At 35.2% G+C, this 25,906-nt stretch overlaps 1 protein-coding gene across 10 annotated transcripts in view; it reads right to left on the minus strand.

The window, feature by feature from the left end:
- Positions 1 to 25,906, minus strand: part of CCSER1 (coiled-coil serine rich protein 1) — a 1,224,168-nt gene that overhangs the window by 695,799 nt on the left and 502,463 nt on the right. The gene's annotated exons all lie outside the window — the stretch shown is intronic.

Below are 25,906 nucleotides of genomic sequence, written 5' to 3' on the forward strand. Positions count from 1 at the left end.
CATGGTTCCTAGTCAGATTTGTTAACCACTGCGCCACGACGGGAACTTTTACATATTTTTCTTAAATTGAAAGTCTGCTAGTGTTTTACTAGTTGGTTATTATTAATAATTTGTTAATTAATCAGACAAAATATTTGTTTATTTTCTTAAATGAATTAGAAATAATATTATCAAGTTTAGTTGTCATTTTCAAATATTAATAGACAATATATTAATTTTATAACTATGATAATAAATGTTTTGAAAGACACAAAATAACATGATAAAAATCCAATTACTGAAGGAGAGTGCCCATTTTATATGATAAGAAAGTATAAATGATATCATATCTGCCCCCACTACATGTTAATGGTAAAATCTTACTAAAAGTAGCATTAATTCAAATGTGAAAAAAAGAGTGCAATTTTACACAGTCGACATTCATTTTATAAGAGCACAGAGCATCTTCATTTGAAGGTATTCTACAAATAATTTACTGGTTAAAATTGTAGTCATTTTTCAACCCAAAATGGCATGTATTACTTCATTTACTCATTTATTCATTCTACATTCTGTATGTTTTATTCTAAGTAGCCAATAATCATTGCTTAAAATATTAACATGATGCATTTCCTCATAGTAAAATTAAATCCATATTTATACTTTCTTAGTGAAATATGTACACTTCATCTGTAATTTTTTATAAGATTAAACATAATGATTTTAAAGAAAGCCACATTTTGATATTTAAGTGGTTCTATACAGCTATTTTCACCATTTCAGTGTAACTTTTTTTAACTCCAACTTCTTATATATGTAAATTTCATGAACTCAATACATTTGGTCTTGATTTATTCATCATTGCTTTTGTACTAGTACATAGTTGTGTATGTGTGGAGGTAGTGAGGTGAATGTTGAAAAGAATGAAATCTTGTGTATCAGGGCATAGGCTTTATATTTCTGACTAGAAATATGCATATATATATATATATACACACACCTTCAATTCATTTATATGTGTATAGATACTTAATACATTTACATATACACAATTAGAATATTTACATATTTACATAAGATATATATATTTAGAAATGCTTAGTATTTAACAGGTTTAAAAAGACTTATGAATGGCTCATAGTTTCACTTTTCCAAGGATGTTTCAGAAATCTATGATTTCAGGTTTTCTGCTTGACTGAAATGTAAAGGTACTATCTGGACACTTAGGGAAAAACAATTGCCATCTATGAGAAAAAGATCAAGATTATAGGAAAATTCTAATCATTCTGTGCAAACAGATTATATCAACAGTATTTTATACATATGAAAACACTAGACTCATAGAGATTTATAAATTCTGACAACTCTTTTTCTCTGTCCTTGAAAAATATACTGTCTACCCTACGTTCCTCTCTCACAGAAATGCCATACATACAGAAGAAAACATCAAAGCACCTGCTATTACTGTAGTGATTTCTGAGAAGTTATTTATTTATGTAGGTTTTTAAAATATATCAGGAGATTCTGTGATGCTAGAGGTAGGAGCAGTGTGGACCTCAAGCTGACCTTGGCAGAAACATAGGAGAGACTGTTACCGAGGGCACCAATTTGGCATTTCATCCTAGATAGTAACTTGCCAAATCAACAACAAAAAAATTACTCTCAGCAGTTTGAGTATAATTTGTCTCAAATGTATACAGGATAGTAGATATTAGGTATCAGAGAAGCATATGAACATCCGTGAACAGGTGTGACGTGATAAGAATTACATGACAAGGGAAACCAGTCCTAAGCAGAAGTTATCAGCTAGAAACAAGGGGAAACTAAGAGAAGGTTGGCCATAGCAGAAAAGAAAAAACAGATAAAGAAAAGCAGTGCAGCAGAGAAGCAGAGAGCATGGCAGATTAATGTGGTGACTGCTGACTATCAGGCCACAAGAACCAGAGCGACTGCTAGAGGATGAGGATTTTCCACTCCACCAGGGGCTCTCTGCTGAAGCTGCTCTGCACTGGTTTGCAGCAGCTGAATGTGTTCCTGTTTTCCCAACTCCAATTTCAGTAGCTTAAAATTGACCATGGTGGAGTAATGACACTATAGAAACTGGCGAACAATAAAAATCTGTTTTTCTTTTTAAAAGTTGATTATTTAACATTTACCAGCACAGCACTAGTTTTTGTTATTCTGCGTCTAAGGCTCTTCTTTTCCTCTTATTTCCATTTTTTTTAAAATAAAATAAACTCATTTTTACTAAATTAGCCTTAGTTATTTTTTTCTATTCCCCAACATCTTGAAAAAACTGAATATAATTTTCTAGGTATCCTTCCTATTCAGTGAGATTTATTGAAAGTCTATTATTAATTAGGCACTGTAGATAATGCATTATGCACATCTGATTCTGAGATAAGTAAGACCTCGTACTTACCATGAGATCAATTACAGTCTCATGAAGAAATATAAGAATTATTCCAATGCACTGTCATAGGTGCTATAATTTAGCCTGTTTTGAGATGTACAGAAGAAATACATACAGCAGAAAAGAAAGAGACAGTCCTCTACTTGCGAGGAAGAGTTGGTATCTGAAAATACGACTCAAAATTTTAACACTGGATCTTTGACTTACTGATGACTAAGCTTTGGTCATACAGATGGCTTAGGAGAAGGCACACGTTGTTCTAATAGAGAGAACAAAAAGGGATTTAAGAGAAATGGAATTGGAGGGAGGCTCTAAAATGGTGCTAAAAGATCATGATAAAATGGGGAAAATTCAGATAGCATAGTCACAAATTTCAGTAAGTTCCCTCTCCTCCAAACAGTTTATCCTCCCTAACCACCACCATGAGACATATGAACTTCTCTCAGTTCACTATCTTAGTCATCCTATTACAGTATTTTATGTTATTTTCTTATTCAACACATTACATCTTTCTCACTTCAGCATCCTTCACAGGATCTGGCACAACACTCTGGGTAGAAAGGCTGAGTATATAGACAGCTGTTGACCTGAACATAATGATAAAATCATTCAGCCCATGTTGTAAAACATACTTAAAAATCATGTTTGCTTTGGTATTGAAGGAGTTCAGGATATACTACCCTCCCAGATATGGCACAATGGCATATTAAATATTTCAAGTTGAAAATTTTGAGAAATGATTCTTTGACCTTCCATTGAAGCAAGTCATAAAACCGTCCTATGAGTGTGTCCTTCCTATTCCCAGGAGGAAAAGAAGACGTAGAGAAACACTGGCTATGAAGACGAGAGACATGGCGAGAAATGTGAACAAACAGGCCTTGCTGTTCCCCCCAGGTTACTACATTTATCGCGAACTTTCTGTCCTATCGTATCTTTCCACGACTTCCTACTCTTCATCAAACCTAGTGTAAAAACACTGGTTTAACTGCTACTTTGTGTCTTCATTTCCTTATGAAGGCTCCTGTGTCCTACAAAACTGAGATTAAATAAATGTGTATGCTTATCTCTCTTTAATCTCTCTGTGACAGGGATTCTATCAAGACTAGATGGAGAAGAGGATATTTGTTGACTAAGACTGGAGCACTACCTAGAACACAGGCTTTATTTCTTTTTAACCTAATCTCACTTAAAAGTAGGACAAAATATTAGCAAACCATGATAAATCTTTTTATAAAGGGAAGTAATTTTCTAGGATGAGAACAAAGGTTACCCTCAACTTAAAGTTTAAGTCTGATGAGTCTTCATAAATTTATTTCAAGTCTAAACAACATATTCATATCAGTGGAAAAATATGTCATCTGTTTTCCTCATTTTATCATTTTAACCTGATGTTCTACTGTACTTTCAAGAAATATTTAATGAAACTTAAGAAGTACTTTTATTCAATACATACTTAATGAAAACCAAAAATATGCAAGGCTCTTTACTAGGTATTTTGAAGGACATAAACATATATACATGAAATCACACTGAGGATTTTGTGGGGCCCTCCTGAGTACAAATCATTTCCTTTTTCCCTGTTTCTTGTTTGTAGGAAATAGGATTCATTCAGCCATCTAAGGACCAAAGGGAGGAGTCAAAGAGTCGCTAATCAGGGAAGGGAGGGGATGCAGACCTAAAGGAGGAGCAGTCAAGAAACAATAGTGCAGCTATAAAGCATGGTCTTGATTGCTCCTCAAGGAATATACATCCCAATACTATGAGTTCTTCTGCAGGTTGTCGCCTCACCCCCAACCAATCAGAAGAAAGTCTGCACACAATGGAAGACAAGAAGAAACTGACCCCCCCTCTCCAAATTATTCTCCCCTTAAAAATAGTCACAGTTGAGCAGAACCTTGGGAGTTGGTTTTTGGACACAAGTCTGCCTTCTCCCCAGGTTGCTAGCCTCCTGAATAAAGCAATCTTTCCTTTCCAACCAACACTGTCTTGAGTATTGGCTTTCAAGTGGCAGCAGCTGAACCTGAATTTGGTAATACATATATTTGGAAGTATAATTGTTTTTCAAAACAATTAGACTAGAGTTCACTGTGGCGCAGCAGGTTAAGGATTAGGTGTTGCCACTGCTGCAGTGCTGGTTCGATCCCTGGGCTGGAAACTTCAACATGCTGTATGTGCGACACATACAAAAAAAAAAAAAAAGGCCCTTAAATTGATTACTTTGATGCATGTAATTTTTCAAGAATCATTCCTTAAAGTGTTGAAAAGTTGCTTGTAGGAGTTGACTCTAAAGACAAATGCTATGTTAATTAAATCATTACAAGTTATACAAACCATGGAGATGATATTTGACATTTGACATTAAATATTAAATATTTTCATATGAAATATTTTCTTATGTATTCTAAAAGATGGGTTTTAGGTAAAATCAAAACATTCTGAGTAAAACAGGAAATATATTTTAGAAATGTAAGTTCCACACTACATATAATTTAGCCAAGGGAGCAGGTATTGTTGGAATTTTTCTTTTCTCCTGGGTTTAACTTCATTAAAGTAACTGATAGCCATTTTATTCACAATTTACTCCAGGAGATTCAAGATTTTCTTTATTTTATTTAATGCAAATCACAGTTAATGGTGTTTGTACTGCTAACGGTTCTCTTTCAAAGTGTGCTGATACCTCAGTTGGGTTTTCTTTCAAATTTAAGTAGACAATTTGGCCGTTTATATGGGAATACAGTAAAAACAGAACATGTTCATTTTTCTTATTTTTAAAATATCTGTAGAAGTGCTGACAACACAAGAAGACAGGCTTCTCCACCATTTTAGCATCTGCCAGAATAAGGTGCTAATGAAATGAAGCTGATAGCTTTGAGTTATTTGCCAAATTGAACAAGTATTTACTGACTAACTATTGCGTAAAATACACAGCTAGATGGGATGGCAAATTACAGAGAGAGTACAATAATGTGATACATGGGGGTGGGGTGCATAGGAAGACATGGAAAAATAAACACTAGGAAAAGTTCCATAAAAAGCTCCACTAGACTGAAGTGGCCTTTATTAAAGAAGCTGGAGATGAGGAATGCAAGACAGAACAATAATAGGAGTCAGAGGTCCAGAGAGCTTCGAGGAGCATCCCTGTTTACCCACTATGGGCTGCTACCTCCAGACCTATTTTATGCTCAAGAATAAACACAGTAGGGTTTAAGTCAGTGTCATGTTCTAGTTTTGTTTTGTTTTTGCAGTTGAACACAGTTTTCTCACTAAAACAAGGTATCAAAAATGTTACCAAGATTTTTAAGTCAGAAAAAGATTGGACACAGTTAAGGGAAAGAAAGGATGTAGGAGGGAGTTTTAAATGACTTCGCTATCCTGGACTACTTTAGATTAAAACACTTAGCTGTCTTTTTGGCGGGAATACAGATTTTTACCTTTAACTCTACAAAACTGTCTGGCATAGTCTATGTCTTCTGCATTTTTTGCATGAAAAGAGGGAACAGATTCAATTTAAGATCACTCAAAGTTGTTGTTTTTTTTTTCTTTTCTTTTTTATGGCCACACCCATGGCCTATGGAAGTTCCTAGGCCAGGGATTCAATTTGAGCCACAGCTTCGACCTACACCACAGCCGTGGCAGTGCTGGATCCTTAACCCAGAGCACTGGGCTGGGGATCAAACCCACACCTCCACAGAGACCCAAGCCACTACAGTCAAATTCTTAAGCCACTGCGTCATGGCAGGACTTCTCAAAGGATGTCTTGATTATACAATTCAGTCTTGGAAAAGAACATATTATTGTGATTTCTATTAACATAAACAATGATAATAAATCCTTATCCATCTACATATCATGTGTTTATACATGTACACTTAGGTACACGAGTGTGCCATACACACAGGAATATGTTAAAATAAAACACAATGCGGGGAGCCGAGAAGATGCAGAGACTCAAAAAAAGGACCTTGCCTGATGGCAGAAAAACCTGAAGGCACGTTTCTAACCAAGGAAGGGAGCTTGCCTGAATGGTACAAGCCAAAGGTGGGCCTCTGGTCAGGATAAAAGCCTGCCTGCACGGTACAGGCCGAGGGCAGGCCTCAGGTTACCCTCATTTTGATATTGATGGGGAAGAATTGGGGCTTTCCTGGAAAAACAATCTCCATGTTTGCGCTGGAGAACATGGATTGTTTCTTGGGTGACCTAGTCTTTCCTGCTGTTTTATTTGTAATTCAGTTTTCCTGACTTTCCTGATTATTTGCTTCTTATTCTTATTTCCCATTCTTATTTTCCTGTGGTGATTTGTGATTGCACAAAATCACAACAATCATATAAGAGGAATTTCATCCTGAAGGACTTTCCCCTGTTCATATCCAACTTAATTAAAACAGAGTGTTTCTCTACGAACTAGTTACACAGTAAACTTTAGAGTTAGGATTTTACTGAGGCCTGTAGAAGTTAGACATATATTATTCTTGATCAAAAGAAACCCAGCTGTGAGTCTTGTCCTTGATTTTAGAAACTTGTAGTGGTAGCTGGCTAGGTTGATTTGTATTTTCTCACACTGTCTCCCTGCCAAGGACGCTTTAAAGATGGACACTAGTCTAAAGACAGGATTTTCTGTGTTTGTAACTTCTTCAGCTTGTGGGAATTGGCTGGCCATGAGATGGCTTCTGCTGGGTCTCCTCTTTCCCACATGATATGCTGCACCTGTTTGTCCTTGAACTGTACTCATTAAATTTAGTTAAGTTGAAGATTTTAGAATGTAATGTATTGCTATGATCAAAAAACAAAGCCTAATAGTTAACCAATGTACTTTTAACACTATGATGTAATCTGTAATGAAAAACTGTCGATATAATCAACCACTTATGCCAATAAAACTTGAGCAGTCCAGTGCCCTGAAAGAAGGGACAAAGAGGCTGTCTCCGTGTTGTACATTCGCCGACGTGCGTCCCTCTCCTATTGGGAAAAGGTGTACACCTCCGTGGCCACCGGAGCTGGCCTCCGGCAACACAACATGAAATAATAGCTTTTCCATTGGACACATATTTGTTAAATACATATTCTGTGCCAGTCACTGCTGCGTGAGCAGGGGAAACTATGTGAGTAGGTTTGTGTCCATGCCAACTTTCTATTCTACAGAATAAAACCAATTTTTAAAAAATACATATTCGAGCCTTTATATAGCTGCCTTCATGGAGTCTGGAGCTAGAGGTAGTTTTGAATTTAAGGACAGTCTAGTTAATCAGAATTCAGAGCCCGAATACTCCCCTGGAATGTGACTCAGTCCTACTGTGTCTCCCCGTTTCTTTCTCTTCTACTTTCAACCGGCATCCACATAATATATGCTCCTTAGAAATTAAAAAAAAATACACACAATTTCATGTCAGGTGACAAGGGTTTGTACTATGAAAAATAAGAAATGCCATGAACTACAACAAATCAGGAAAAGGAGCTGCAGTATGACAGTTATTTTAGGCAGAGTAGTTGGGAAAGACTTGTGATGAACAGACATAGGTATAGATTCTTAAATGTAATGACAGAATGAGTCATGTGGTAATCTGGAGAACGAAGAATCGACACAAAGGCAGAGTCCGTACATCTGTCCTGAGGAGGGAGATACCTTGCTCTGTTTAAGAAACACACGAAGGTTAGCAAGGCCAAAACCAGAAAATGAAATTTCCCATGCCAGGGAAATCAGAGATGAGATCAAAATGCCACCATTGGCTAGAAGATGTAGGCTTACAGTCTTAACAGAGAGTTTCCCTTTAACCTTCTATGTGATGGGATATTTGGAGTGTTTAAGCAAGGGATTGACATAAGACAGCTTATCTTTTGGAAAGAAAACTCTGGCTCCTTGTAAAAACAATGGATTATAGAGGAGGCAAGAGTAGAAATAAGGAGGCCAGTAAGAAACCACTGCAACGGTCTAGCTGAGGAGGGATGACGATGATCATTGCGGAATAAGTGGAAGAAATGGACGGATTTGGGATGGACTTACGCAATGTCAAGGCAGAGATGACTTGCTGATGGATGGAATGGATGTGAGAAGGGATGAAAAGAATCAAAGATGATTTTTTTTAATTTTCTATTTTTGGCCTGAACAATGAAGGAGTCAGTTTAAAAAAAAATCATTTATTGAAATCGTGAAGGAGACTGGTAGACTGAGAGAAAAATAGATTTAGGACATTGGGGTGGGTGGATATAATGGGATAAAAATCAAAATTTTTTAATGGTTTTTCAATTTGGAGATTCCTGGTAGGTATCATGTGGAGATATTGCGTTGGCATTTGTGCATAAGAAATGAAACTCAGAGACGTCTGGATGGAGTGAGGCATCAAGCCGTAGATGATATGAGGTCAGCCACGAAATGGGTGCATCCGGAGAAGAGGAAAACCAAGACTGCATGGAGGAGGATTGGGATCCAGAATAACACACTTTTACACATTTACAAAGTAGTTAATAACACTTGAGATTCGGCTGCAGAACTTTCACTTCCCAGGATAAAAACCGCCCATGAATCAGTAGAAATTAGACTATCACATACATTTTTAAAGTATTACTGATGCTGACCTAAAGGTGAAGTCACACATTACTGCAGGCTGACATTTATCTAAGTCCCTAGAAGGGATCTAGATAAGCTTCCTCTCCCGTTCTTTCAGAAGTCTCTCTTAAATCCCAAGCTAAGCTGTGTGAGGAATTATTCCACAGAAACAGAGGAGTCAACAACAACTGGAAAGGACTCTATGCTATTAGATTTATTTTAAAGTATTTATTATCATTGTTTGATTAGTAGCAATCATAATAATACACTCTTCTGCGACACTGAATTATCTAGTCAAAACATCCCTTGAGTGGTCATAAAAGGTACTCTGTTCTAGTCCCTGTCTTCATCCAGTTAACACAGATGGTGAAATTAGTCAGACATTTGTGCATGGTTCAAGTACAATTTATAGTATAGCATAGTACTTTAAATAATGGATTGTGAAATCATTCTGGCTTTACCATTTATTAGAGATATACTGGAAATGTTAAAGACTCTAGTTTCAGTTTTTGCTTATGGAACATGAGGTTAAAGATGCCTAGTCTGGAGTTCCCGTCGTGGCGCAGTGGTTAACGAATCCGACTAGGAACCATGAGGTTGCTGGTTCGATCCCTGCCCTTGCTCAGTGGGTTGACGATCCGGCGTTGCCGTGAGCTGTGGTGTAGGTCGCAGACTCGGCTCGGATCCCACGTTGCTGTGGCTCTGGCGTAGGCCGGTGGCTACAGCTCCGATTAGACCCCTAGCCTGGGAACCTCCATATGCCGCAGGAGCGGCACAAGAAAACGCAAAAAGACAAAAAAAAAAGAGGCCTAGTCTAATTTATGGGGAAATATATGTGCACAACACCTTGAAATCTGTCTAACCTGTTAGAAATGCTCAGAAAATTAAAGGTTTTACTATAGTTATTTATTTATTTTTTTAGATAAGCCATAGATTTAAAGAGGCTTTATCATTTAGCGGGAGTAACACTCTAAACAGATAACTTCTAAGCAAATATTTGGAGCCACAGGAGACGGAGGGAGTGGGAGGGATCCGGAGCTTGGGGTTAATGGATACAAACTATTGCTCTTGGAGTGGATTTACAGTGAGATCCTGCTGTGTGGCATTGAGAACTCTGTCTAGATACTGCAACACAACAATGGGAGGAAATGGTGTGTATGCATGTATGTGTGGCTTGGTCCCTGTGCTGTACAGTGGCAAAAAAACCCAAAACCCTACACATAAATATACCAGAATTTTGACTGTTTATAACTTTTACTGTTAAGACATATTTTACGTCTTACCCTCTTACATTGAAGTATATACTGGGTTATCTGCCTCATATTTTGAAGTCTAAAATATAAACATAGGCATAAACTAATGTTTTATTATTCAGAGAGAAAAACACACCACTTAAAATGAATTCTATGATAATGATAAAACACCTATAAACCTCAATTTAGAAAACAGGTTATTAAAAATGAATACGTTAGGTAAATGCTCTAACACCTAATAAACAATTGAAAATTTAGTCTCATAACTCAATAATCCAATAAGACATTCAAATAAATAGTTTAACAGCTATTTAAAATCTATTAGCTACCATTAATCTTTGTACATATTTTCCATCAGTTCCTTAAATTACTATTTATATTAATTGTTTCTCTATTTTTTTCCCCCTTAAGGAGCTTTTGAGAGGAATGTAAACACCATATGTTACACAGTGTTAGGACAATATTATAATTACTTACTCAAGTCAATAGGTAATTTAAATCTGAATAAGTGAAAAGCTACTTTAAAATCAGCTCTAACAGTTAAACTTTTTACTACATAAAAATGTATTAAATTATGTATTTAATAACCTAATTATACAACGTGAATGCACTGAAAAACAGAATGCTGTGTACATTAATAAATCTCATTCTGTATTTGTGACTAAAGCGCTAAAACTGATTGCAAATAGTAACATTAAACCATGTGGCTTATGGAAATTTATCTCATTTTTTTATTGTGTACTTCATACTCATCTTAGTCAATTTTGAACAACATATGACTCTTTCTACCCATATAACTAAGTTTGTGCACCAATTTTTGCAGAACATCACTGAAGCATTTAAAAAATATCTTCATGTACTAAACTGAGTTAAAATAAGTTAGTTCCAGCACATTCCTCATAATATAGAAATGATTATTCATGAACTTCTGATGCTTTCCCTATAGACAACCACTTTATTATGACATATTTCAGAGAAAAAAACAATTCCAAATTCTTTAACTGCCTTTCTTCTTAAACAGTCAATTAATAGTCTGTGTGACAAGGAAAGAAAAAAGTTAAAACAAAATTCATAATACTAACTGCCGTATTTGGTGCTGTCAAACTAAGTAGATATTAGCTCTTATCCTTCACCAATATTCATATAAAACTGGTTTATTGTTTATTACATTTTACAAACATGTATAGAGTTTTCTGCTTGGTTTAATGTAAATTTATTCTTCAAGGTCCTTTAAAAATAGATGTAAAAACTCTATATTATAGAAATATGTACATATAAATAGAAAGTATTAAAAAGGTATATTTTAAGATTAAAAAGTCCAGTTAATATCTAAGCACTTTGAGAGTAGACAGTAGCTGGAAAAGGGAACTAGAAAGCAGATAGACACAGGAAATTTGAACCTTAGCTAATAGCGTACCTCCCCACCCCCAAATGACTCTACTTTTCCTGTGGAATCATAGAAAAGCTATGTTCCTATGACAGTGGGAATAAAAATGGATCTGACAACCAGGAGATTGGCTGAAAAAATTACACACAGCCAGGTAATTTTTCCTCCATTCCCTAGCAGAAGTAGAAGAATATTCTCTTCGGAAAGAAAGAAAGAAAGTAAGAAACAAACATCAGGCAAAAGTGGGGAAGGGAGTACCTTACTGAAAAGAGGGAGATTAAGCTAAAATGAATAGACATTTTTTCCAAAGAAGACAGCCAACAGGTACATAAAAAGATGTTCAACATCATTAATCATCAGGGAAATGCAAATAAAACAATAATGGGATATCACGTCATACTGCTAGAATGGCTATTATCAAAAAGGCAAAAATAACAACTGTTGGCAAGGATGTGGAAAAAATGGAGCCCCCGTGCACTGTTGGTGGGAATGTAAGTTGATACAGCCAGGATGGAAAACAGTATGGAGCTTCATCAAAATATTAAAAATATAACTAACATATGATTCACCTATTCCACTCTTGGATATTTTAACAAAGATTTTTTTTAGCCATTAAAAAAGAATGAAATCTTGCCAGAGTTTCTGTAGTATAGAAGTTAAAGATGCAGTCTTTAGAATTTTAAAAACCTTAGCTGAAATACCTGCTGAGCCATTACCAGCACTGCAACCTCTAAGCTTCAATTTCCTTATCTGTAAAATGAGACAATAATTGTGTGTATTGAGGATTAGTACTCAAAAGAAGTAGATGGCTTTCAGGATTTCCAATTTGGAGAAACTGGACGTGTACACAGCATTTGGCTATAGAAAGTCTCAGGAAAGGTAATATTTATAAACCAAATAGCAGTTGCCAGGAATGCAGGTGTCTCTTAGACAGTGGTTATCAGATAAACACCAGCTAAGGCAGAAGCCAAATTTTCAGAACATAAGATGAGATCCTGACAAACTGCAAGAGCAATTAAATTCTGGATTCTCTAGCACTAAGTTAGCCTCATACAGATAATTTATACCCAGAATCCAGCTATGTTGAGAGATGTAGGGAAAAAAAAACAGGGAAGCTACAGAAAGTTTGGTAGGTTGATACTATTTGCATAGCTTCATAAGCTTTGTTATATATATCAGCTTACCAATGGATAATTTAATAAAATGATTATTTTGATTCTAATAGTATATAACATTGGACAAGACATTAGGTCTTAAGTGAGTTTTTTTTTTTAACCATTCATTTATTCAAGTCATTCATTCATCTATTATTAGAGTATTTTATTCTGGTTCTATACTGGGCACTGAAATAGAAAATATAAACATTACAAAATATACATTTATTTATGAAAATATACATTTATTGGGGAAGTTTATAAATATATATATAATTTTATAGTTATATATTAGAAGTGGGATTAAAGTATTGTGGGGACTTTGAGGTAGAATTTATCACAAGAGGGTGGCATTTAATTTATTGTTAAGTGAAGATTAGAAATTTGCCACACAGAAAATTAAGTGATATAGCTTGTATAATTCATCACAGTGGATATTACTTACCCTATATTAATATAATAACCAATTAACAATTGAGAGAAAAAGAAGAGTAATGTGCATTCTAATTATTTAAATAACAAGTTCAATATTTTCTTTTTTTTTGTCTTTTGTCTTTTGTTGTTGTTGTTGTTGTTGTTATTGTTGCTATTTCTTGGGCCGCTCCTGCGGCATATGGAGGTTCCCAGGCTAGGGGTTGAATCGGGAGCTGTAGCCACCAGCCTACGCCAGAGCCACAGCAACGCAGGATCCGAGCCGCGTCTGCAACCTACACCACAGCTCATGGCAACGCCGGATCCTTAACCCACTGAGCAAGGGCAGGGACCGAACCCGCAACTTCATGGTTCCTAGTCAGATTTGTTAACCACTGTGCCACGACGGGAACTCCCAGTTCAATATTTTTTAACAATAAGATTACTGTGTAAGGAATAAGACCCAGATCTTACACATATGCTATTACTATGATAGGAAGAATAATGCCACTTTTCCTTCTCCAGTGATGTCCTTGAAAGTAAAGTAGCTAATCACCTGACTTGAGCCAGATTTTCCTAGGTTTACTGGTGGATCCAGTGAGATATGAGGGCTTTTAAATGTCAGCGGAGGAGCCGAAGAGTCAGAATTGAGTGATGCATTGCTGGATTTTGTTGTTTGAGCCACACCCTTGGTATGTGGAAGTTCCCAGGACAGGATTCAAACCCACATGACAGCAGTGACCTAGATCATTGCTATTACAATGCTGGATCCTTGACCCCCTGAGCCACAAGGGAACTCACCCATTGCTGGCTTTAAAGATGGGAAGAAACAAAGAGCCAAGAACTTCAGGCAAACTCTTGGAGGTCAACAAAGTAGACAAATGGATTATCCTTTAGAGTCACCAGAAAGAACTCAGTTCTGCCAATGTTTTGACTCCAGTCTAGGGAGACCTAATTCTGACTTCTGACTTTCAGAACTATATGATACTAAATGAGAATTGTTTAAGGTATCAAGTTTGTAGGAACTTGTTATAGGAATGAAACGAAACTAATACACCATCACTTTTTTAAGATATAACAATCAGATAAATATAAATACATAGAATTTTTGTATATATGTATGATAGTCTAGACTATTATTTTAATATGGATAATGTCAATTTTCATCCCATTTGATGATAACTCTGCATCTGCATGTGCATATGCAGGCAATCAATAATAGTGGATAACATGAAAATTCTCCCTAGTTCTCATAATTTGTCTTTAATTAACAACTTTGGTATTCTAGTAATGGACAAATTTCAAATAAAATCTGAACCCATTCTGTGTAAATAGAGCTCAAGAAGAAATATAAAATCTTCTTTATTTTGCAGCTTAAAATTTGTTCAACTTGCTATGGTATGAGTATCTCTGTCCCCTCGAATTTTGTATGTTGAAATCTTAACATGCCAAAGGGATAATATTAGAAGGTGGAGCCTTTGAGAAGGGATTAAGTATGAGGCCAGAGCCCTCAGAAATAGAATGAGTGCCCTTATAAAGAAAATCCCCAGAAAGCCCCCTTGCTCCTTTTATGGTGTGAGGCTATGATGAAAAGACAAAAGACACTGTCTAGAAAGTCAGCACTCATGAGACACTGAATCTGCCAGTGCTTTGATCTTAAACTTCCAGCCTCCAGAACTGTGAGAAATAAATACATTTCTGGTGTTTATATGCTTCCTAGTTGATGGTATTTTCTTAGAGCAGTCAGAACAGACTGAGACACAACTCTGGCTCACTTCCTGTGCCTCACTGCTTGGAGCAGGTAGTCTAAGTTCTCTATAAAGTGTGTTATGCCTTCACAACACACAATTTCTTCCTTAACATGTGGGCAATATACAACTGAATATTTATAATTACTAGACTTTCAAGGTCTAGCTTGAGACCTTGGCTTTCATTATGACACTTCCCTTTCATCAATCCTATCTTTGCACCTTTGAAATATTTTGCACTTTTCCAGGCTAGGTTCAAATAAAATCAGCATTATGATATTCTGTAGCTTTCTACAGTCAGAAAAAAAAAAATCTGCCCCAGTACTTTTATATAAGGTCTTACACATAGTTGCAACTCATCAAATGTTGGTTAATTATTCTGAATGACTATGTTCAAGGAAACAGTGAGACATGACAATAGCAGACTACCATTATCACTAAGTAACTAAGACCCACAGGTAAGAGCAAGAAAGAAGAGAGAAATGTTAACAAGAGTTCAGAGCACTGTAGGTTTTATTTCTCTGAGCATTATTACCAGAAATTATGACTCATCTCTTTTTAACAGGGTAAAGCAGCTGGCATGGCTCCATTTTTCTACTTGGCTCTGTTGCCAAAGTTTTTGTTACCTGGCAAAGACACTTAAGGGAGAACAGTGACCTTAATTCCTCTACCTTTAATCATGCTTTGACAATTCCGCTCAGCTTTTTAAAAACTTTCTGCTCAAATACTACTGCCAAAGACTATCTTGTTAAGCAAGGCCTAACTACACTAAATGAATTTTTATTCTTAATATGAAATAGATGCAATAAAATTCTAAAATGACAGGTTAGTCAACATTATCAGTGTTTGTCACATCTTCTGAGATAAGAGTTTATCAGATTAATGAGAGTAAAAGAGATTCCCTGAGGAAAAAGGGCAAGTTCCAGATCAGACATAAGCTGACTTCTGATTACATAATGCAAGAACTTAAAAGAAAATAGAAAATTTCCTTAGCTGACAATCTGACATCAGTAGTTACTCAGAATACCCAAATTGCATCTACCTTCACTATGATTACTATTGGGCTGTTGATTAGAGTCATATCCATCTACCAACTGTTTACCTTCCAATGTCTTGTGCTATGGATGAGTCACTATGCAAGAAGAATAAATTTACATAGCTGCACATTTCCTGATCTCTTTTGGAAAGTATTTTAAGGTGATGTTCATACACTTCCCTACACTTATCTTTACTGTAGAAAAGGGTAAATAGAATTTTCTGACCGTTCATAATTACTAGCCAACTTTGTATCATCAATATGCCTATTGTGCCCAGCAGAATTACTAAATATAATAGAATCTGACAAATTATTTACGTCTGCTATTAAAAATACAATGAAGAAAAGCTACATTTGTGAAACAAAAACTTCAGAACAGAATTATTTGCCTAGTTTACTCATTGTATTACATCTGTTGCCATGGCTATGTAATACCTCCATAGAGCATAATTAAAGCAATGGTTGCCCAATGTCTTAATAAAACACTTTAGGTTTAATATCCTTTAACCTTATGAAATTACCAAAGAAAGTACAATCATTTCTAAGTTATTTGATGTATGGTAGAATTAACTGTACTTAATTCCTTGCACATTGCATTTTACTACTGATAAGATTCAGCTTCCAAAATTCATTTATTTAAGAAGATGATTCCAAGATAGAACAGATGGAAGTCAGATAAACTAGGCTCATGCTGAGTCTACTTTTGATAGCATCTCATATCACGGTCCATTTCAAAAGGGCATGTTAATAATGAATCACAGTCTTTGAATTTTACCTTGATTACTAATTTCTTATTTAAAGAAAAATGTGTTACAGTGTACTTCACACTTGTAAGGTAAACCCTGAAATAAAGCAAGAGATTATATTTTAAAACAACAAAGAATGAGTGTATATGAAATGATATAGAAGATAAGAAATAAACACCGATGGTGCTATCATGAAACCAGTTGCTTAAACTATCATTAATAATGATAATATCTTAAATATAGTATTAATCCCAAGCCAGTCCTAATATCTGAGGTCTGCATGAGATGTTAAAAGAGAATGTGTTACTACTGGTGTGTAAAGCAATGACCCCCTTCTCTGCTATTATCTCTCATCAAGGTTTTTGAGAGACCTGGGGCCAGAGGGTATTGAGGAACAGAGCACATGTGGATTTCAACTGTTTCCAAAGAAAACTGTCCTGGCATCTTGTTAACGGGCAGAACAAATGTTTCAGTGATGGCAAAACACTTTGAAGTGGGTCTCCAAACCAAGGTTGAGGTACTAACAAGTCAGTTTCTTAAAAGCCATTTTCTTTCAAGAAATGCAGACATACAGTTATTTTTATTTCCCAAAATTTCAAGGCTTTTATTGGCTTACACTTTTTCTAGCAGTAATTCAATATCCAATCATTCATGTACAAATGAATCTAGAACTATCCTTTCACATTCTGTACCTGGAGTCTTTCCTTCCAGGTTCTGTGCCTGTATTCTAAATTCAGACTTTTCCTACAAAATCCTCATGTTTGCTAATTATGAAATACCATCTAAACCTACGTATTTTGTAGTTTTCTGGGGCTCTGTTTAACTCAATGCTATAAAAAAGTAGATCCTTGAATTCCATTTTCCAAGACAATCTCTAACCAATACTGAGTAAATCTTGTCCACTAATAATGTCAAAGGGACACTTTGATCAGAGTAAACAGAGTATAGCCCAATGCTCTGAAAGTACACTGAAATTAACCTTTTTTTAACAATGAAAGCTTTCTATCATTACCACATGGAGAATTCAAAAATGTTAGGAAGTCTAAGGCATCAAACCTTGCAAAGATGAAGAAACTCGATGAGATTTAACTTTAAGAAAGAAAATGACTATGTGGGCTACAGATGGTCTGGGAGGGAGTATGCCATTATTTGCAGCATATATTAATGTTGACAAGTTCTGTATATTGTACATACCTTACTGAAATCATCTAGACAGTATGTGAGAAGGATCTGGACAGCAACATGAAACTAGCAGACTGCATGAAAATATTAGCTTACTTTTTCCATTAACATTTTTTTTCCCTAAGGTCTGCTATGTCTGAAACATGTTGCATACCATTTAAGATAAATTAAACAAAATTTGTTTTGGCTTTAATTAACGTAAAATACTTTTCTGTTTTATTAGTATATACAATTATTATTTTCTTTCCAATGAGTATTCATCACACATCAGTAATGCTGCCTGCAAAATCAAATAATAGATATGTTTATTCAAAATTTATTTTGCCATAACCAGAGGAAAAAGTTAACATAAAATAATGTTATACAGACATAATATAGAAAATATTGTTTGCTGTTATTATTTTAATTTCAAAATTACATTCAGTTTTCATAATAAAAAATTAGTGAAATATTTTTAAAGCCATAATTCTTTGATATTCTCAAACACAAGATTTAAAGTTCCATAAGTTAATTCAAATATGGTGACATTTAAATGAAATTTCCAAATTTAATGGAAATTAAAATAGCATTGGAAAATAGACTCGAATGAGTACGCTGATGAATATGTATAAGCATTTAAGGAAATCTCTTATTTTTCTTCCACATTCCCTCAAATCCAAACTCCTCACACATGACTGAAAATTTAATGGCACTGAAAATTGGATTAATAAAAGGATATCACATACTTATATCACAGACTAAAAATAGCTACAAATCTTTGTCATTTCCCATCAAGAGGCACAATTTATTTATTTATTTATTTAATTATTTTTAGGCTTCACCAGGCTAGGGATCCAATCAGAGCTATAGCTGCAGCCTATGTCACAGTTTGCAGCAATGCAGGATCCTTAACCCACTGAAGAAGGCCAGGGATCGAACCTACATCCTCATGGACACTATGTTGTGTTCTTAATCCGTTGAACCACAATGGGAACTCCAAGAGAAGCAATTTATTTTTCCTTCCCTTGAGGGAAGGTTGGTCTTGTTTTCATAAAGGAGTTAGCATAGCAAGTCTTGAGTCTATCTGTCATAGGCTGAATTTTATTCCCTCAGAATTCACATACTGGAGTTTCAATTCCCGGTACCTCAGAATGTAACCATATTTGGAGTCAAGGTCTTTAAAGAGATGTTAAAATGAGGCCTTTGTGGGGAGTTCCCATCATGACTCAGGGGAAACGAATCCGACTAGGACCCATGAGGTTGCAGGTTTGATCCCTGGCCTCGCTCAGTGGGTTAAGGATCTGGCATTGCCATGAGCTGTGGTGCAGATCACAGCTGCAGCTTGATCTGATGTTGCTGCAGCTGTGGCAAAAACTGGCGGCTGTAACTCTGATTGGACATCTATCCTGGGAATCTCCATATGCCACAGGTGGCCCTAAAAAAAAAGCCAAAAAAAAAAAAAATGAGGCCATGGTGGGGTGGGAGGGCTAATCCAATGCGACTAGAGGCTTTATGAGAAGAGGAGGAGCCTCCAGGGATGCACTTGCACAGCAGAGACTCCATCAATCTCTACATCATGATCTCTATCTACCTACTTGCAACATCAGAAAGATAGCAAAAGAGGTAAAAAGAGGAAAATGTGGAGAACATTAGAATCAGAGATAACCTTTTGGGGCATTGTTCTTCTCTGGTATCCTATATGCAATATATTAACAAATCCTACTGATTCACATTCAAAATATGTCTAAAATACAACAAGCACATACCCTCTCATCATCTACCACTCCATCTCTTCTCTACAGGAGCTTTGCCTTTTTTCTGCTACCATGTCCTCTTGCTGCATATATCTTCACAGAAGTCAGAGTAATAGCTTTAAAATAAAGTCTGGGTATGCCATTCTTTCCCCCAAAACACTCCAATGGTTTTTCATCTCATGCACAGTAAGACTCCAACAAGTCTTTGCCATGACCTATAAAGCAGGGCCCTTCATGATTTGGCTTCTCACTGGCCTGATCTTATATTACTTGCATATTTATTCACTCTGCTTCAGCTATAATGGCACTCGGGCCAATTCTAAAAAGACCAAGAGTTCTCCTGCCTCATAGTTTTTGCACTTGGTTGTCCTCAAGCCTCTTCCAATAAATAGATAAGTGGATTTCTCCTTTTCATCATTTTAATTTCTGCTAAAATATCCTTAATCAGAGTAACCTTTTTTGACCGTCTTTGTTGAAACAGCAACACACTTGAAACTCACCTTCTATCTTTCAAATACTGCTTTATTTTTATTATAGTGTTTATCACCACTACCTGGCTTGATATATATTTAATTATTTACTGTCACTTCTCACTAGAACCCAGACACTAGGAAAGCAGGAATTCAGTTTGTGTTGTTTACACTCAAGCACCAGTGTCTGGAATTTTATCAAGCACATAGTATTTTATAAATTGATTCACCAACAGAAAAATGAATGAATCAATGGTCTATCAAAAACTGACCAAGATGCAAAATACACAGCAGGATCTCATTGCTCTGTGTAACTGGATCACCATGCTGTATAGTGGAAATTTGATGGAACACTGTAAACCAGTTATAATGGAAAAAAATAAAAATCATTATATAAAAAATTCAGAATACATCATTTTGAGCTCTTTCTGGGGCATCCAAAAAATGAATTCCAATAACAAAATATATCATTAAATTCAGTACATGGCAAACAACAATAAACACAAATCTCTCAATCTATTCAGGATACACAACAAATGGTATTATGAAGTCATGCCACTCTCTGAGTTTTCTCTCCCTAAATCTCCAAACATGCTCTTTTCCACTATGGCGTTTTTAGGCAAAATAAACTGACACTACTTAATATATTTATGTTATAACATACAAAGAGTAAAATATCAACAGTGATTTGTTCACAATGACGTTTTTCCCAGAATCAAATGTGATTAAACAATGTTCCTTCCGTGGAGATTATACATAGGAGGTTACTAGGTAAATGTGTGGGTTTGAGAAATTAAAGAAAAATATATTGTGGTTGTTCCTACCATGGTACAGTGGGTTAAGAATCCAATTGCAGTGGCTCTGGTCACTTCAGAGGTTCAAGTTTGATCACCGGCCTGGCATAGCGAGTAAAGGATTTGATGCTGATGCAGCTCCAGCTCAGATTTAACTGGTGGCCTGGGAACTTCCATATGCCCCAAGTGTGGCCATAAAATTAAAAAAAAAAAAAGAAAAGAAAAGAAAACATATACTGTGCTGTATTCCTGATAAAAAGACACCATATATCTTTTGGTTACAGAAACTATTATGTATTTATTTTTTCCAAATAATGTTTTAATATATTTACCAGTTTTCCCTTAAGACAAATTCATTATATTTACTCCTTCTCTCTCATAACTAATGAACATTGCCATTAATTATTTTTCACAAGAAGAATCTGATATATGAGCTCATCTGAATACGCGAGGGGACAAAATAAATAGCATGCCTTCTAGGAATGAATATTAAACATTATTCTTCATCAAAGTAAAGAATTTATGTTTAAACTACATTTCTACTTTCACATTTAGAAATATAGTTAAAGGGCTTGAGAGGAAATATTTCTGCTTCATCTTACTTTTAACATAAAGGATCTCCTTGCTTTAAATTTAGAGATATCTCTTTGAAGAAAAATAATAGTTAACACTGGAAACTGTTTATTGTGTGCTATGCTAAGCACTTTCTATTTATTAATTTGTTTATCCTTAGAAGAACCCAATGAAAAAGTGGTTGCTGTTGTTCCCATTTTATAGATGAAGAAATTGAGACACAAAGTAACTGAATCAAGGTCACACAAATACAAAGTGGCAGAACTGAGATTTGATCCCAGGCAGTCTTTTAACTAGACTACATTGCTTCTAATGTTCCCAACTTTTTTTATGCTTTCTTAAAAATAAATATTATTCTTAAAATAGAAATAATTGGTCATTACAGAAACTAAAGAAAAAAATGAAGTATGATCCATCTAAATATGTGATAGTTGATAATTGCATACTTTCTTGATTTTCTTCCTACACAATATTTATTTAACTATGTCTTTTTTTTTTTCCCTTTTTTTTTTTGTCTGTGCCCATGGCATGTAAAAGTTCCCCGGCCAGGGATCAAACTCTTGCCACAATAGCCACCTGAGCAGCTTCAGTGACAGTGCTTGATCCTTGACCCACTGTACCACAAGGAAACTCCCACAATACGTATTTTATATAACTGAGTGCAAACAATGTGTTACTACCTGTTAGGAAGTCTTGAGTTTAGGCTCTATGGTCAAGTGGACCTAATATCCCTGTACCGCATGAAACAATACATTTTTTGAGACCTTAATGTATTTCTCTATTTCTCCCTCTCTGCCCCTTGTGTAAATAAGGTGGCTGTATGCTTCTCAAAGCAAGGGGTGTGTGTCAGGGCAGAAGAATCTTCAGACACTTGCTTTCCTCGGTTCTAAAAAGTACATAGAAATAATTTTTTCCAGTGTACTTACTGGCTGGCTGGAGAAAAGAGGGATAATCTCTGAAGGAAATTTGAAGAGAGAGAACATCTCTAGTCTAGATTAAGTGGCGATTTCTGGGGAGGAAGAAAATGAGTGAGAGAACCTAGGATTTCACAAGGAGAGGAGACCCAAGAAAGAGCACTGCACCACTCTGTGTCAGCTCCTGGCAAAGATGCTTGGACCTCAGGGAGGGTGGTTCCACTGTGCATTCTAGGCGCTGGATACCCAACCTCCTTACACATGCCAGGGACCCACATATCACAGAAAAGAAGCAGTCAATGGGCTACAGAAGGCAAAGAGTTATTTTTATTTCCAGACTTTCACCAAAGATTGGTGAATGAAGGATACTCTTGGTGCATTTTTGAAAGTATCTAAAGAAGGGAGGGAAATAAAAGGAGTATGGGAATAATAGATACAATCTGCTATACATAAAATAGATAAGCAACGAGGACTTACTAAATAGCACAGGGAATAATATCCAATGTAATAACCTATAATGGAAAATAATCTGAAGAAAATACATTTACAATTGAATCACTTTGCTGTACACTTGAAACTAACAATATTATAAATTAAAAAATTGAAAAAAAAGAAAGTATCTAAAGAAGAGTTGAATTTACTTTGTTCTATTGATTTGATCACAAGATAAGAATTTTTTGAAAGACAGGATAATACCTTTTTCTAGCATATCGAATCAAACAAAAGATGCTTTTTGGAAGGAAAGGGATTAAAACCTAGCCATCATATTTCATTGAAGTATGAATAAATCTAAGAACATGTGATGAATGTGGTTGGCAAAAAGAACATGCCCTACAATCACGTGTATTATTAATGGATGGCTCAGGAACAATGAGCCAGCTTTAGCTTTAAAAACATTAATTCCAGGAATGGATTGAGGCTGTTAATAACTGTGTATATACAAATAAATTAAATGGCTAATCCTAATAAAGAAGAGTAATATTGGCTGGCCTCAAGGCCCCTTTGGTGTGCAACATCTGACCTCAGGAGGCCCACAGAGAGAGTCTAGAATGTTGAGAGAAATCAGGGAGAGTGGCAGCAGGAACAGACAGAAGAGGATAGAAAGGGCACCTTAAAATTAACAACGTCAGCTTGGTTATTCCACAGAAAAGCAGAAAAATTTAACTAGGAATTAAGCATCTACTCCTTTTTTTCCTCCTGTCAATGTTTCACTTAGATTTTCTTGAGCTATTATGATTCTACTATGGTTATTTGATAAACTATTGTTCCCACCCATGTAAAATTAATTATCCCTTTGGCCTTTCCATAATAATGTAGTGGCATGTGTCAGACAACCTGTGTATCCATTTTCTGTAATGCTGAGTACTTTATTAGAAATTGAGGTTATTGCATTTGCCCTTTGTTTCCAAATATATGTTCCTAACAATAGTCGGCACAATTTAAAAAATCTGCACTGCTAGCAACATCTCAGCACCAAGAATCTGACTGGGAAACAAGTGAGTTTATTACTTGTGGTATATGTGACGGATTATGAATTATACATATTTTTCTAGGAAGAGATTCACTCAAATGCTTTCATGGCCAGATGTGAATAGGGAATGGTGATGACTGTGAATTGGTATCCTTGTGCCCTGTCCAGATGGAGAAACTCTACTTATCTCTGATCAACCAGTTCCATCTGAAAGAAAGACAGAGAATTCCCAGATATTGCAAGTGACTAAGGGAAGACTAGAGGCAAATGGAGTAATGGTTAAGTATATGGGGACTTGACTACTTTTCAGTTTTTATTTAAAAATGGTATTGAAGTATGCACTTTAATACTAAGTGTTGAAATATAGTGTCTTACAGTGAAAAACAAGCATCCTGTCCCAAACAAAATTTAGTCATGTTTGATTCATGTATCCCCAAAGCCTAACCAACCTCTCTTGACTCTTTGAGAAAGTCTCCAGGATGCTAGTAGTATCTGTAAACATTTATTGAATATATCCTACTGTGGTATATACCTATTGATGGACAATTTTTCATCTAACCCTGAAGTCAATAATACAGGTAGAGATGTGAGTGGGGAGGTCATTATTAGGGATTTGAAAAATGTATAACATACCATTTATCCTTATGTCAAATGGTACAGTTAAAATCAGTTTAATCTGAACATCATTCTAAAGATAATATTTAAAGGAAAGCATTTACCTTGATAAACACTTGAACCAACACAGGGTATCATCCTCTAACTGTTGTATGAGTGCTTTTAAAATAGACCAAGAAAAGGGATAGAACTCTTTCTTGTACTAACATAATTACTTCCCAAGAGAAAAGGCAAAATTAAATCTCTGAACCAGCCACCAAAGCTTTTCTTTCAAGGCTTTGCTCTTCTATTAGAGCAGATGGTTATGGAGTTAGGTGCCGGAATCACTGACTTAGAAAAGAAAACTGAAGTGTTAAAAAGGATTAATCTTATTTTAACTTGAAAGATCATGCTACATTCTTGGAGAATGAGGGGGGAAAAAAAAGAATTTCAACTTTTTTTCTAGTTACCATGTTGGTCACATATCAAAATTTAAAAGATTTAGATACAAATTAATTATAATATAAGGATCTTTTAAGGTGTGGTTAAAAGAAGATTTCAGTGTCTTCTGTGTGTTTCAGGTTTCAACACATATTTTTTTGTAATTAAAATGTACTATTTGCTAAGATGTATCTCAAAATAGTTTCTGTATATTTTATGTTCACACAAGGATAAGCAAGAATCTGATTACTCATTTATATGACAATTTATAAACTCAAAATAAAGGAAGCAAATATAGGAGTCATTTCATAATTTGAAATTTTAATTTTAGATATTTTTAAATAGTGTGGGATGTTTTTAAATCTGATAAAATTGTTTTGAAAAAATATAAATAAAATTCCTTTCACAAAAGAAGTAAATTAAGAGGACTATAACTGTATTGGAACCAAAAGCTAATATTATGTATTATAAGCACTTAGAAGTTTTAATTGCATGTAAAACCACTTATACACATTAACACAGGAACATTATTGATCTCTTAGAACCATTCAGAAGAACTAACTAAAATAATTAGATTTATATTAGCTTTATGTCAGCAGATTTTGGAATATATCTGACCTTTCCTTTTACCTCTGTTAAAAAAATACATTAATTTTCAAGGAGGCTAGTCATTATCAATATATTTAAAAGGGAAAATGGCTTCTAGTGACACTTTGAGAATTCAATTAAAAACTTGTTAAAAATATGTTTCTCCTGTAAATTTTGTGCTATACACCATAAGATGAACTATTAAGGACTACAAAACTTTGAAACATTATTTTTTCCTTTTGCTATAGAATGATAAAATATTTCTCAATAAATAATGTAATCAGAACACTATTTAGTATTTAACAATTCTCTGATATAAAATGAGCCTTTAATATTTATTACTGTCTATCATTAAGCAACAAATCATCTATAATTAGAAAACTAAAGACTCATAATGGAATGTATAGCCTTCACTTATTTTCATTTTAACAATACAGCAAATATTGAGTACAAGGAAATAATTTAGGCCAGCCACAGT

Source organism: Sus scrofa, chromosome 8 (assembly GCF_000003025.6).
Source record: "Sus scrofa isolate TJ Tabasco breed Duroc chromosome 8, Sscrofa11.1, whole genome shotgun sequence".
NCBI lineage: Eukaryota > Metazoa > Chordata > Mammalia > Artiodactyla > Suidae > Sus > Sus scrofa.